The following is a 13,805-nucleotide window of genomic DNA, read 5'->3' on the forward strand; positions in this document are numbered from 1 at the left end:
TAAGTTATATTTAAAAATTAATTTATGAAATTAATTAAAATTTTCAGTTTTTAAATCAAAATAGATTTTAAGATATCAAGTTTTGATAAAATTGAAAAGTCTTGTTATCTATTATCCATCACTTAACTTGCTCACACACATAGCATTTTCTTTGCCTTGTCTTACTCCAAGCATGAATTGCAACTCATGCAACTCTCTTCTTTGCGTGTTGATCTCAATATATTGAAGAGTTTGAAGTGAAATTCGGGCATGCAATCAAGAGAGAATTTTAGAGAAAATTCAGGTTGAAGAAAGGGTTCTTCAACAAGATTGCTGCACTGAGCATTTCTCCTTCATCCCTTGATTCAAGCTTGTTTTGAGTCCCACAACTCAATCCAGAGTACTAAGAGAATAGCGGAGATGATCTTGAGGTGGTTGATGACATGTAGAAATGCATGTCATCTTAGACCTTTTACTTAGAATTATGAAGGTTGTTAGGCAGAATATGCGGCAATTATGCCAGGAATTCACGAGGAAGTGAGCTTGCGTCATTTAGCATGTTGAATCTCGGCTAACCCGTTATTATGCGTTATTATGCATTCAATGTTCTATTTTTATAGAAAATACAGGAAGTGGATGCAAACGCGGAAACTAGACCACCGCATAGACGAACGCATGCGGAGAGACACTCCATCGCAAAGGCGAACGCGTTCGATCAACACATGGATGTTGCGGTAATCAGCCGCATGTGCCCATCGCATGGGAGTTGTGCTCGTCAAGCGATTGCGGTCATCGTGTAGAGTTGTGGTATTAAGTGAATGTAGACACTGAATGATTGTGGCTACACGATAAGACATGATAAAGGGATCAACGCAAGGTTGGTGGAATGAACGCATCAACGCATCTAACTTGGGAAAATCAAAAGATGATGTTGACATTTCATCTACCACGTCGTTAACTACAGAGGTTCAGATAAGGACTAACACGCCGAATGTCAGACTCAGAGCAGTCCATTAATGCTGTTAGTAATCCAAGCTCTATAAATAGAAGTCGATGAGCAGAAATCTAAGTTATCCAGGGTTTTCGCCCAAGGTTGGATTCAAGGTTTTCGCCTGAGGTTCTTCTAGGACGGATCCTTATGATCCAGACAAAATGCGGCTTGAGAGTTCTTCACCTCCTTCATCCATTCCGAGTGACGATCGGAGCTAGATCTCGCAGAGTCAGCTCTACCGCCCATCCATGGCACCACCGACAGCCTTGACGCATATCCACTAGAAGAAAGTCCTTTGCCTTTCCAGTCGGTCATTTCATTTTCCCAGTCATTCATTTTCTTTTCTTTTCTTATATTGTTTTGTATGACATTTGTGATTAAGAAATTAATACAATTTGTTTTCAATGCATTTCTCTATCTCCTTCGACTCCATCTCATCATCTTCTTTGCCTTAGCATCTTTACGTTCATTGAAACACTTAGTGAGATTGCTTGGGTATCGCATACTTAGTCATGTGGATTAGGGATATGAAGCTGTAGCAACCCACCGAGAGGTGTGCGTTGCGTGAGTGTGTGAGTAACTTATTTGCCTAGTGTGAAGCTGTGGCAATGCCTGTCTATAGGCTAATGCATTGTTGTCTATGGGTAAAGTCAGCAACAACCAACTGCCTAGGAGGTAAATGGTTGGTCGCATTAAGCAATGTATGCATTGTTCACTAGAGATAGGAACAATCTTAGGTCAGCAGAGTTCATGTGGTCACCTTGTCCTATGAGCACTTCATTCATCATTTAGGCATACTTGGAGAGTAGTCTAAACCCAAATCTAAGACTCGAGAGAGCAGATTGGAACGCATAGGCAAAAATGGGGAACTTAGGGATAAGCTCTGTTGCTATCACACAGCGTATGTGTCCTACAGATAGGATATTGCATGCATCCAGGAAGTGGATAAGGTGTTATGCGGCTATCATGCTCATGCGGCGAGAGCTAGTGAGCGAGTTATGGAGGTCTAGGCAGGCATAGCTTCTCGGCAATATCATAGATACACTGCATACGTCTAGAGTTAGGTTCACGTATGTGTAGCATGATTGCATGGCTTGCGTTGACTAAGTTTGCCCTTGCCGGTCACTCTTAAGTATTGCAATGAAAACATCTCCGTATTTTATCTATTTTCCCATTCATTTCTTTCATGTCAAGAGTTGTCGTGTTTCTACTCTCATGCATATTCTCATTTTGTTGTCTGTTAGATTAGGAGTAGGAGTAGGGTTACTAACAACCTCCCTTCCATTCTTTTATTCAAACCGCCGCATGCACATTACTGCATTCATTTTGCTACAAGTCCCTATGTTCAACCTTGGATCACCCGAGAAACTTGCGTTTGCATTATACTTGGCGTGAGCGCAAGAAAACTTGTGACAGGACGCATGGTCATCGCATACATTCGTTAACGCATTGTCATTCCAACACATGACCATCAACGCATGACAATCAACGCATGACCATCACGTAGGACAATCAATGCATACCTTAAGAACATGCATCGCATACTGCATCCAAGGGATTTTAGTTGTTGAATAAATTGACATCTAATTTCCCGTCATCAGTGGTCTGCAACAAGATTTGGAGAAGATTGCATCTAGAGAGCAAGCTTTGAAGAAGTTCTACAAGAGGTATGTTTTGAAACTCACTTGTTTTCTGCAAGAGCATATTTTATATTTTGTCAAAATTAGTGAATTAGAGTGCTTAAATGATCCTTATGCTTATGTTGTTGCTGATACATTCCTACATATATGGGACACCATGATTGAAAAAGTGAAGGTGGCAATCTACAGACATGAAGGAAAGCATGTAGATGAATCCTCATCTTTTTATGAAGTGGTGCATCAAATTTTGATTGATCGTAGAAATAAATATAACATTCCTCTCCATTGTTTGGCACATTCTTTAAATCTAAGGTATTTTAAGACATTTTACATCTTTATTAATATTTTCAATTTCTATGCATACTCTAAAGTTGGGTATGTTTTATATATTTATTTAGGTATTATAGTGCACTAGCTTGAAGAAGACAAGGCTCGAGTCCCATCACATAAAGACTTAGAAGTATCAAGAGAGAGGATGAAGTGTATCAAGAGATATTTTAGTTCAGAGGATGAGCGAACAAGAGTGAACATTGAATTTTCCAATTTCTCTACAATGTCTTCAGATTTTGTTGAACATGATTCCATACGTGATAGATATATGCCTCCGAAGAGTTGGTGGGCCATCCATGATGTCTTTACTCCAACTTTACAGTCATTAGCTATGAAGTTACTTGTTCAACCTTCATCTTCCTCGTGTTGTGAGCGAAATTGGAGTACATATTCACTTGTGCACTCCATGAGAAGGAACAAGATGACCCCACAACGTGCAGAAGACTTGATGTACATCCATAGCAATCTACGTCTTTTATCAAGGAAAACTCCTCAATATTTCAAAGGAGAGACAAAAATGTGGGACATTGCTGGAGATTCATTTGATTCATTTGAAGATGCGGGAATGCTTGAAGTAGCTAGTTTATCTTTGGATGAATCAGAATTGGAAGCTATAGTTTTTACTGATGATGGTGATCAGAATAAAGCTTCGAGTAGTTAAGATGACATTGGACAAGAATGAAGAAAATATGGCTTAGCTTCTTTGATTCTATTTTGTGGTTGGTAACTTTTATGGTGCTGAACTAATTACTAAAACTTGTTATGACTTATGACATTGGATCGTTAGTCATCTTATCTATGGTTGTATGGTTGTTAATGATATTTTTAAGTGGAATATTTCCCAATATAAATTTCACGACATATATTAAATTTTTTTAATAAAAAAATAACGTGTCCCCGACGTATTGTGTCCTACTTTTTTAAAAATGGGCGTGTCGTCATGTCATCGTGTTGCGTGTCGGTGTCCGTGCTTCTTAGTTTATCAATTGTTGACTCTCATGCTTGGGATGATTGTTTCCCTCGAGCTAGATGGGTCAAATGATTGATGAACTCGAACTACAAATCAGGTTAACTCTGAATCCAGCAAGGTCTAGTTCCTTCTTTTCACCTTTAAAATATTGAAACCAAATAGCAAACCCATTATTCAAGCAGTTAACATCATAGAATTTCTGCAAAGGTATCCTTAGTGCATGCAAAGGGGAACCTGATTAAGCTTAGAGAGACGCTCTGAAAACAATCCTATGAGGAAGGGAACTGTGAGATTTATTGCTGCCCTAGCAATTAGAGCATAAGCACTTAATCTTTCATCCATGGCTATAGAAGCAAGAAAATGCAAATAATGACAAACAGTAGCAGGTAGAACGTTAGCAATTACAATAATTGTTCTGAAAACTAGTTTATTATAATTCTCTCACCAGAAACAGAAGCTTGAAAACATTCAGACTCGATATTGTCATCTAATGCTGAGGCAGATGCAGCTGCAACCATATCACCATTAGCTACTAATATGAATTAAGAAAGGATTTCTCAAATATAGAAGGAAGCCCTAACCACGTTTTACCTCTGATTCGACGATTAAAGCAAACAGGTTAGCTGCAGCGCTGATACCTTCATGTGGAAGGAATGAACTCTGACCACACCTCTCTAATGCCTGAAGCGGGCAAGGGGAAAAGAAATCTAAATTTTAGAAGTAAATTGCAATCATTAGTTCCAAAATCATATAATGATAGAAACATTTAAAATGTACAGATAAGTATTTGTCCAATTAAGTACTGCAATTCATCTTCAACCAAGCGCAAAAAATAGTGTTTCTGGAAGCCAATAGTCAACAAAACCTTTTAGCATTAAACCACTACCTGAGAGGCATAAGATAGACAAGACAGGACATAGTCATCTAAAAACTAGGACAAGACAATCTAAAGATAACATTTTTAGAATGACGTGTCCTAGTGTTTGGAAGAAGAATAGAAGAAGAATCAAGGCAGCATAAATACATTGTTCTTGGTAATGAAGATTGATTAGTTCAGACGTAATACAATTACAAGATAATTTATTAAATATTAATCGCTACATACTATGAGGAGGGCAGTCCAGGAATCAAGTAATGAATATTGTCCTCTTGAAATAAGGAACAAAATGAATATTGTCTAACAATAAAAAATTTGAATTACACGATTCCTACTACAACTGCCAAGATTATTGGGAATGTCGTAGAACTCGCAGTTCGTGTTAAACATTCTATTTATCAATAAAATATTATTGAGTAATTTATTCAATAAAATTGATGATTTTACATTCTATTATGAAAATCTAATAAACATATCCATGGCTATAGTGTGAATACTTTAACTTTATATGGTGAAATAAACAGGATCAAGTTAATAGTATATAGCCTAAATGATCTAATAAGTATATGGATGAAATTGGGTATCTCATCCTGGTAAAACTATTGGATGTAGCCCATTTTGTAGGTAATACAAATGATGTGATCCACAGATCATTCATGTAGAGACATGTGAGTGGGGGTATCCTATACAATGAGTTTGCATATAGACTAGACCACGAAAATAGTCACCTTTCTTTATAACGACCGTTTATTGTTAAAACTGACTATTTCATTTTAAGTAACCTAGGTTAATTCGATTTTAATCTTGAGCTAGCTATGAACTCTTGTTTCTTCGGGATTATCCTTTGATCTGCATGGGTGAGAGGAGTCCAATAGCACTACTCAATAAGCCTTCCATTTTGGAGATAAGACCGGATGAATAACTGGGGACATAACCCTGCAAGATGAAATCCACTCCTACCCGATTTAGGGTTAGCAGATAGGTTGTTCTCTTAAGTACTGATTCCAGGTCTTGAACAATCGGGGCCCCACCTTCTCATGATAGAGAAATGACTTCATTCATAGGTATTATGAATCAAAATTATTCATTAGAGGGTCAGTAGGAACTTAAGGAACGAGATGTATTCACAGGGGTAAAACGCTAATCTTGGACCCAACTGTGATTACAACGATCTATGAAGGATCGACTTACAGATCATGGTTATATCAAGTGGACATAATATTTCTACAGTGAGGGGAGTTCAATTATGGGCTTTAGTGGAGTGACCGATTAGTTAACGAATGGGGGTTAATTCGGTATAATGAGTTTAGCCAATTAATCTCAGATCGTTGGAGCCCGTGATCTGTAGGTCTGCAAGGTCCACCTACTAACTCGTAAATGGATTAGCTTTAGAGTAGCATGATAAGTTAATTTGAAACGTTCAAATTAGAATTAAACAGAATAGGAGAATTTATATTTAAATATGATTTAAATATATGAAAATGGATTTGTGTAAAAATTATTTTAATATTTGATATTAAATTAATTAGAATTAATTGAATTATTTAAATAATTATTTATTAATTTTATTAGAAAATTAATTTATGAAATTAATAATATCTTCAATTTTAAAATCAAATTGATTTTAAAAATTGGAAAAATGACACAAAATGAAAATTTGGTTTTTTTTAATTATCTTCAACTAGCTCACACAAAACCCATTTATATTTGCCTCAATAACTCCAAGCATGAGCTGCATTTCATGTAGTCATCTTATTTGCATGAAAGACCTGCAATAAATAAAGAAGATTGGAGTGGAATTGAGGCATGCATTCAAAGAGATTTTACAGAAAAATTTGGGCTGAAGAAACTGTTCTTCATGTGGGTTGCAGCAGTGACTTCTCTCCAACTTTCCTTTCATTCAGGCTGTTCTTGAGTCCTATAACCAATTCTAAAACTCCAAGAGTATAGCGGGAAAGATCTTGAGGTAGTTCACAACAAATTTCGGAGAAGTTCATAGTTGAGAATCAAGATCTAAAGGAGTTATACAAATGTTTGGCTTCAAACCGAATGTTAGATGAGCATGCTTTAGTTACTGCCAAAATTAATGAATTATAGTGCTTATTGATTCTTGATTCATGAGCTTATATGTGTTCTCAAGAGTCTGTAATTTATTTGGAGTCATTAGAGTTGAAATTAAGATGTAATTGAAAAAATAAGTGAAGAAGGCCGAGCTGCAGATTCCAGTTTTTCAGCTTCTTCTCAAATATTGTCGTTGAGGTATAAACACTAAACGATCGTGTAGCAACAGGCGCTATACGATAGCACTACACGATCATGTAGCTTTATGTGGGCGTTCAACAATGTCAATAAACCCTAGACGATAGAACTACACGATCGTGTAGCTTTTTGCGGGCGTTGAACAATCACAAAAAGTGCTATATGATAAGCACTACATGATCATGTAGCTTTGTCAGGCGCTATATGATAGCACTACACGATCACGTATCTTTGCCGGCACTATACGATAAGCACTACATGATCATGTAGCTCTGCTCGACACTAGACGATGTCGATACACGATAGTTAGAAGGTGATAGAGATCGTGTAGCTCTGCCCGACACTAGACGATGGCGATACATGATAGTTGGAAGACATTACACGATCGTAGCTCTTCTCGACACAAGACGATTGTGCTAGATGATAGACATCAGTGCTACACGATGAGCCTTAGCAAGATTTCGAGTATTGATTGAGAGCAACTGGTTCGACTGGTTTTCTCAATGTCTTGTCCAGTTCAGCCTCAAAAGATTTTTGGCTGGTCTGATTCAGACTTTTTCGGTTTGGATCAAGTTATTTGGGTTCAGTTTGGAGTGGTTCGAGTGGTTTTGAAGCCGTTTTGTAATAATTAGGCATTTGTTTGCTTGTTTATGCCAAAACTAAAATCATATCAGTTTGTGTTTAATTGTTTATGCATGTGATTAAATAAATCATGTATATGCATACAATATGCTATGTAGATTTAAAACCCCACCGTAGGAAGCATGTTACATGCATGGAAAGTATGTTATAAAATGTTATAATATATAGTATGCATGTTAGGGTTTCTTTTATTTAATATAATTATTGTATTAGCACTACTACAAAATGGACCTTACTTGACACTTGTAGATTTTAATTACTTGACGTTTCTTTGGAAAAAAAACATTTTGCCACCGACAAATTAAATAATCATAACTACACAACCTGGGAAAACACAATCAATACAGTTTTAATTATTGACGGCCTGCGTTTTGTAAGTAATGTGATTTTGGACAAGAAAATGTCAAGTAAGAGGATTAAAAATCCAGAGATTGATGGAATATTTCGGATATTTTCATGCGAACCTTTACTCGACACAATTTTCGTGTCAAGTAATAAGGTCGTGCTTAACACGTTTTTCGCGTCAAGTATAAGAACCTCTTACTTGACATATTTTTCGTGTCAAGTAAAATATAAAAATAATATTTTTTTAATCTTTATTTTTTTTGTTTCCCTCCCTCCCCATTTTCATTTCCCTCTCAAATTTGGTTTCCCTCCTACCAAAATTATCAAATAAATTATTATTTTAAACAAGTAAAAGGATTAAATGTCCTAGTAAAAAAAAAAAAAAACTCCTCCCTCTCCGAAACCCTTTCTTCGCAGAACCCCACCAGTCTCAACTGACTTTCCTTCTCTCCACTCAAATGTTGGGTAATTTTAATTTAATTGTATTAAATTATTTGGGTTTTTATTTGCTTGGAGCTAGAATTTGAGATAATTTGATATGATAATTGGTTCAAATATATGGGTTAAGATATTTAGAATTTTGGATTTGATTTAGTTTAAATTTTAAAAAAAATGTGGAGGGATTTGAATTAGCTAAAGAATCTAAGAGATTAAAAAAGGAAAAGTGTAACACCCCAAATTTTTATTAATTGAGGGCATTTTTTGAAATTTTGGACTTTAAGTGTAATTGCAGGAGTTTAATTACTGACTTTGAAAATTATTCAATTTGAAAATTAATGGCAGGACTTCATTTCAATTTGCGAAGGAAAGAAATTCAATAGAATAAAGTGGAATGGGAAAAGAATAAAATAAAATAAATATATAATATTTTATTTTATTTTCCTTTTTTTTCTTTCCTTTTTCTTTCTTTTTTTTTCTCGTTTTCTTTCTCTTCCTCTTCCCTTCTTTTTCCAGCTGCCAGACCCCCCATTTCCACCTCTCTCTCTCGCACCTTTCCCTCTCTGCAACCCAATCGTTCGCCGGCTCCCAGCCGCCAGGCGTCGCAACGTTCGCTGGATCTAAAGCCATTCGCCGCAGCTCTGTAAGTTGTGTCATTCGCCTAGCTGTCCCAACCGTTCGCCTAGCTGTTCTTTGCCGTGCCGTGTCGTTCGTCTAGCTGTCCCAACCGTCGCTCGACTCACAACTGTTCGCCTAGCTGTCCATCGTCGTTCGACTCATTCGCCTAGCTGTCCGCCGCCGTTCTGTCTATCTCACGTAGGGACTGCTGCAGTCGACGACTTCCTTCGGGTTGTGTTTAACCAACCATCCGACGACCGCTTCTCAAATCTGGTCGACGCCCATCAGTCTTTTTGTTGTCGGACGTTGCCACTTAGGTTTTCGCTGGATCTTGAGTTTTGGTGTAAATTTTTGGGTTTTTCTTGAAAATTTACCCATTTAAATTTTTGGACAATACTTATTTAACCCATAAATTTTGGATGTTGGATTCAGGAATTTGAGGATACTAAACCGCCATCTAATGGTGTTTGAGGTTCGATTTTGGTGTTTTGGGTTAAATTTGATTTGCACTTAGGTTTTAGGGCCTGAAGTTGAATTCTTGGAAGGAGTTGTGTAGGCAAAAGTTTGTTGTCCAGTTGTTTCAGTGATCGACTTTGGAGGTTGAAGTTGACATCTTGAGATAGTTTTGGATCAAACCACTACTGGGTAAGGCGCGCCGTTAATTTTTTGGGTAAGGGGTCACAGTTAGTCTCATGTTCTATCTTATTTAATTTATGCATTAAGGTTACAACTATTAGTTATGATAATTTTTAACTTGTTTAATTTCTACTGTTATATTTATATCATAGGAGAAGGAAGTTGTTAGTGCATCAACCACACATGAGGAAGGGAAGAAGGTGAAGGAGATGAAAGTTATTAGTGTACAATCGATCTTGAAGGTGAATTGTATTATGAGGTAAATTTATGAGTAAATTTACTATTAGTTACTTATAAAATTATAACTTGGTGGTTTTAGGAGAAAGTTTCAGAGAATGCGGGAAAGGGTGAGGAAGTGATTGATATTAGTATACCATCGATCTTGAATGTGAATTGTATAAGTCCCATGTTCTTCTATCTTATTTAGGAATGAATATTTGATTGTGTAACAACCTAACCCTTACATACTAAGATCCGATCGCTACGACATGCATACTTAGATTTTTCTATCATGAGATGAGTTTTGGTAAAAATTTCAAAAAATATATCTAAAATTTTATTAATTAGGTAGAAAACTGTATAAAAAATTTATTTTACAAAACACCAGGATCCATAAAACATTTAGCGTAGTGATACAAAATGCATATATGACCATAATAGTGAGTTTGATGGTTGGCCCTTTTTGCAACGTCTAGTCCTGCCGGTTCTTACCTACAAAGTCTATAAAATAGGATGAGTATATAATAAGGATGAATATATAATATACCCAGTAAGTAGTTTTCACTTAAGGTAGTGATCAAATGCACAATCACATGCAACATGTCATGAAAACATATGATTGGGACCCAAAATATAAACTTATGATAACATGAGGTGGTCGGTTACACTTCCAACGTAAATTCCTCCGCCCTGGTAGGAAGATGAGGACTTAAGCAAAAACTAACCTATCTGATGATTAGCGGGCCATGCAGTCAGTAGGGCCAGAGTCGCATCCAACGTCAACCATTAACATAAACGTAAGGTTGGACTAGAGGGGTGCAACCATACATATCCTGCTAGTCCCTAGCATAAACATAACGTAAGATTGGGCCTAGAGGAGTGCAACCATATATGCCCTACCAGCCCTGGAAGCATAACGTATACCTAATTAAAACTTGATCTTAACATGATCATGAACAAACATAATACATGGGGTCTCTTATAGATAAACGTGTTTTAAACATGTAATGCAACATAACAATAAGAACAGCAACATAACAAAGGTACACTACCATAAAATGCTTAAAGAGAAGGTGAGATAAACTACTTATCTTGATTGTGATTCTTTTATTCCTAATTATTGCTTATAGTTTGGTCCTATAAATTGAATTATTTATAAACACTAGCATTAGGACTAGTAATATAAGTAAGGTATATTGTTATTTAATTTGTAAAAGTATTGTAATTCTCTTTATAAATTTTAATAGAGCTAATATACTTATTAAGTAGTGAAATATAATTAGTTATGAGAAAAATATATTGTCCAACAATAACCCAACACTAATAATAGTGAATATTGAAGGTTTGGTAAAAGGATAATATTAATTAAAATAGATGCTTTATAATTTTAAAGTTAGTTTATCACTAAATATTGTTTTTAATTAGAAACAATATTGTATCATAATTTACTAAAGTTATGTACATATGTTACTGCATAATATTATTTAACTTAGGTAAGTTTGTCTCATGCATTACTAAATATTTTAACATATATAGCCTAAAAGTTGAGAAAGTTGTAAATTCAAGTATTGACAAATATGTCAAGTAAAACAATTAAAGAGAAAATGGATTTGTCTACTTAATTACTTAAGGTTATATCATAAATATCCATATATATATTAATTGAATTGTAAAAAAAAATAAGTGGAAAGAAGTTTATATATATATAAATATATATTAACTTAATAATTAAGTAGAAGTGTTTAAGAATAGGAAAGAAAACAACTTACTTGATAATAGCAAAACTTCAAAGTGTGTGCGTGTTTTTTTTTTCTTCTTCTTCTTCCTCTCCAACTTCCTTCTCACCACTCTTATTTTTCAATAATAATAATAATAATAATTTTATTATTATTATTTTTTAAATTCACTCAAACCGACTTTCCTTTTGTGTTTTCTTTTTTTTTAAACCGACTTTCTCACTTTCTCTTCATTTTATTATTATTTTTTATTTTATTATTTGTATATATATACATTTTTTTTTTAATATTACTCAAATCGACTTTTTTTTGTTTATTTCTTTTATATATATATATATTATATATTATGTTTATCTTCTATATATATATGTATCTTTTTTTTTTTTTTAATGTTTATCTACATTTATATTTATCTCTTTCTTTTCTCTTTTTTTTTTTAAAAATATATCATTATTATCTTAACCCGTTTACATATTATTATTATTTATTATTATTATTAATATTATCTGCTTACTATTATTTACTTTAACCGACATACATATATACATCGACATACATGTATATAATGGTATATATATATTTTTATTTCCTTTAATTTATTTCTTTACTTAACCGACATAGTCATATAATAATTTATTTTGCTTTAGAAACTTACTAGATTTTTCTTCTTAAAAATCTTTCTATGCCATCTTTATTTATTCCTTAGATATTTACTTGTTTAGATATTTGTTTAATTAAGCTTTTATTTGTCAATTATTCAAGGATATCTATGGACCAACTTTTAACCTTATGTATTAAATCTAAAATTGGTCTTCTCTAACAAGTCTTACAAAATAAAAAAATTTCAACTTGTAATTTATGCACATACTTGGGTTGTTACAGATCGAGTTTTGTAGCATGCAAAAAGTGAAGACTTTATCAATGGTGGCTTATATCGTGTAAGTAAGTGTTATTTGTTTATGATATATTATCACTTTATTAATTAGTAGTAAGTTAATGTGTTCAATCTATTATTGTAGGTACCTACACTCGTTCATTAGTTATTGCTCCTTATAATCCCGGTAAGTATAATTAGTTATGTTCTACCTTTTCCTATTTTTTTCCAATGTAGAATTGTGTTGGGATCATTGTACTTGAAAGCTCCTTATACTCATGTTCTATCTTATTGTAATGAGCTACTTCATGTAAATAGTAAATAGATATATATATTTCACTTTCTATGTTTTATAGATTGATACGAGGAGCTCGTACTCGCAACTTGAATTGGATGAAGTACGCGTGGCAGGTTGAATATTTAGGTCGCTATATCTGATGGACTTCCTATAAATCTTGTGTATGTGGCTACATGGGAATGCCCAAAACTTTTTTTGTGTAAATGTTTTGTTCAACCATTATAGGTTATATACTTTAAAGAAATGTGTGGTGGAGGATAGAATTTTAGTCTTCTGATTTTTGGAATACATAGCACATATAGATTGGTCTTACAATTTTGGAATTATCATATATTGGGGTGGGTTGATAGAGTATATACTGTTGTACGATTGGTCTTATAAATTTTAGAATCATTCATATAGACATAAGTAATAGAAGAATAGAATTTTTTATTTTAGTACTCTGAATTGTTACGTTGGATATATTGGACTGATATGTAGACCTGAAATATGTGCAACTATTTATTTTAGTTGATGAAATTGTCTTATTGGAACAAATGTAATGCAAGAAATGAGAAATGAAAATTAAATTCGAATGTTTAATTTGAAAATAAAAAGCATAGATGGGAAATGTGTCAAGAATAAGATTACTTGACCATTATTTCGTGTCAAGATAAAAATATATCTGACAAATAAAAAATGTCAAGAGTAATCACGATAATAAGTATCAAGAATTAATACACTTGACATGTCATCAGTATCAAGTGTATTATATTTCTTGTCATGAAAATTGTGTCAAGAATTATTTCTCTTGACGTTTTTACAGTATCAAGTTATGACATTATACTTGATAGTCGAATAGACGACGCTTTTATTAGCGTCAAGTATACCCTCTACTTGATATCGAAAAAACGTCAAGTAATCCAATTTTTATAGTAGTGTAGATATTGAATGCCTTTGTTGTATGTTGTGGA

General features: G+C 34.1%; 1 long non-coding RNA gene across 2 annotated transcripts; it reads left to right on the top strand.

The window, feature by feature from the left end:
• The first annotated feature begins 8,937 nt into the window (after nt 1–8,937).
• LOC120069550 lies at nt 8,938–13,233 on the top strand. 2 transcript variants are annotated; one of them, XR_005479578.1, is made up of 6 exons: nt 8,938–9,406; nt 9,522–9,759; nt 9,878–9,984; nt 12,563–12,618; nt 12,700–12,741; nt 12,911–13,232. It is a non-coding gene; the product is annotated as an uncharacterized LOC120069550 (long non-coding RNA). The 2 variants fall into 2 exon arrangements; XR_005479577.1 differs by having other exon boundaries at nt 8,938–9,759; nt 12,911–13,233.
• The last annotated feature ends 572 nt before the right edge of the window (nt 13,234–13,805 follow it).

Source organism: Benincasa hispida, unplaced genomic scaffold (genome assembly GCF_009727055.1).
Source record: "Benincasa hispida cultivar B227 unplaced genomic scaffold, ASM972705v1 Contig491, whole genome shotgun sequence".
In the NCBI taxonomy this organism is placed as follows: Eukaryota; Viridiplantae; Streptophyta; class Magnoliopsida; order Cucurbitales; family Cucurbitaceae; genus Benincasa; species Benincasa hispida.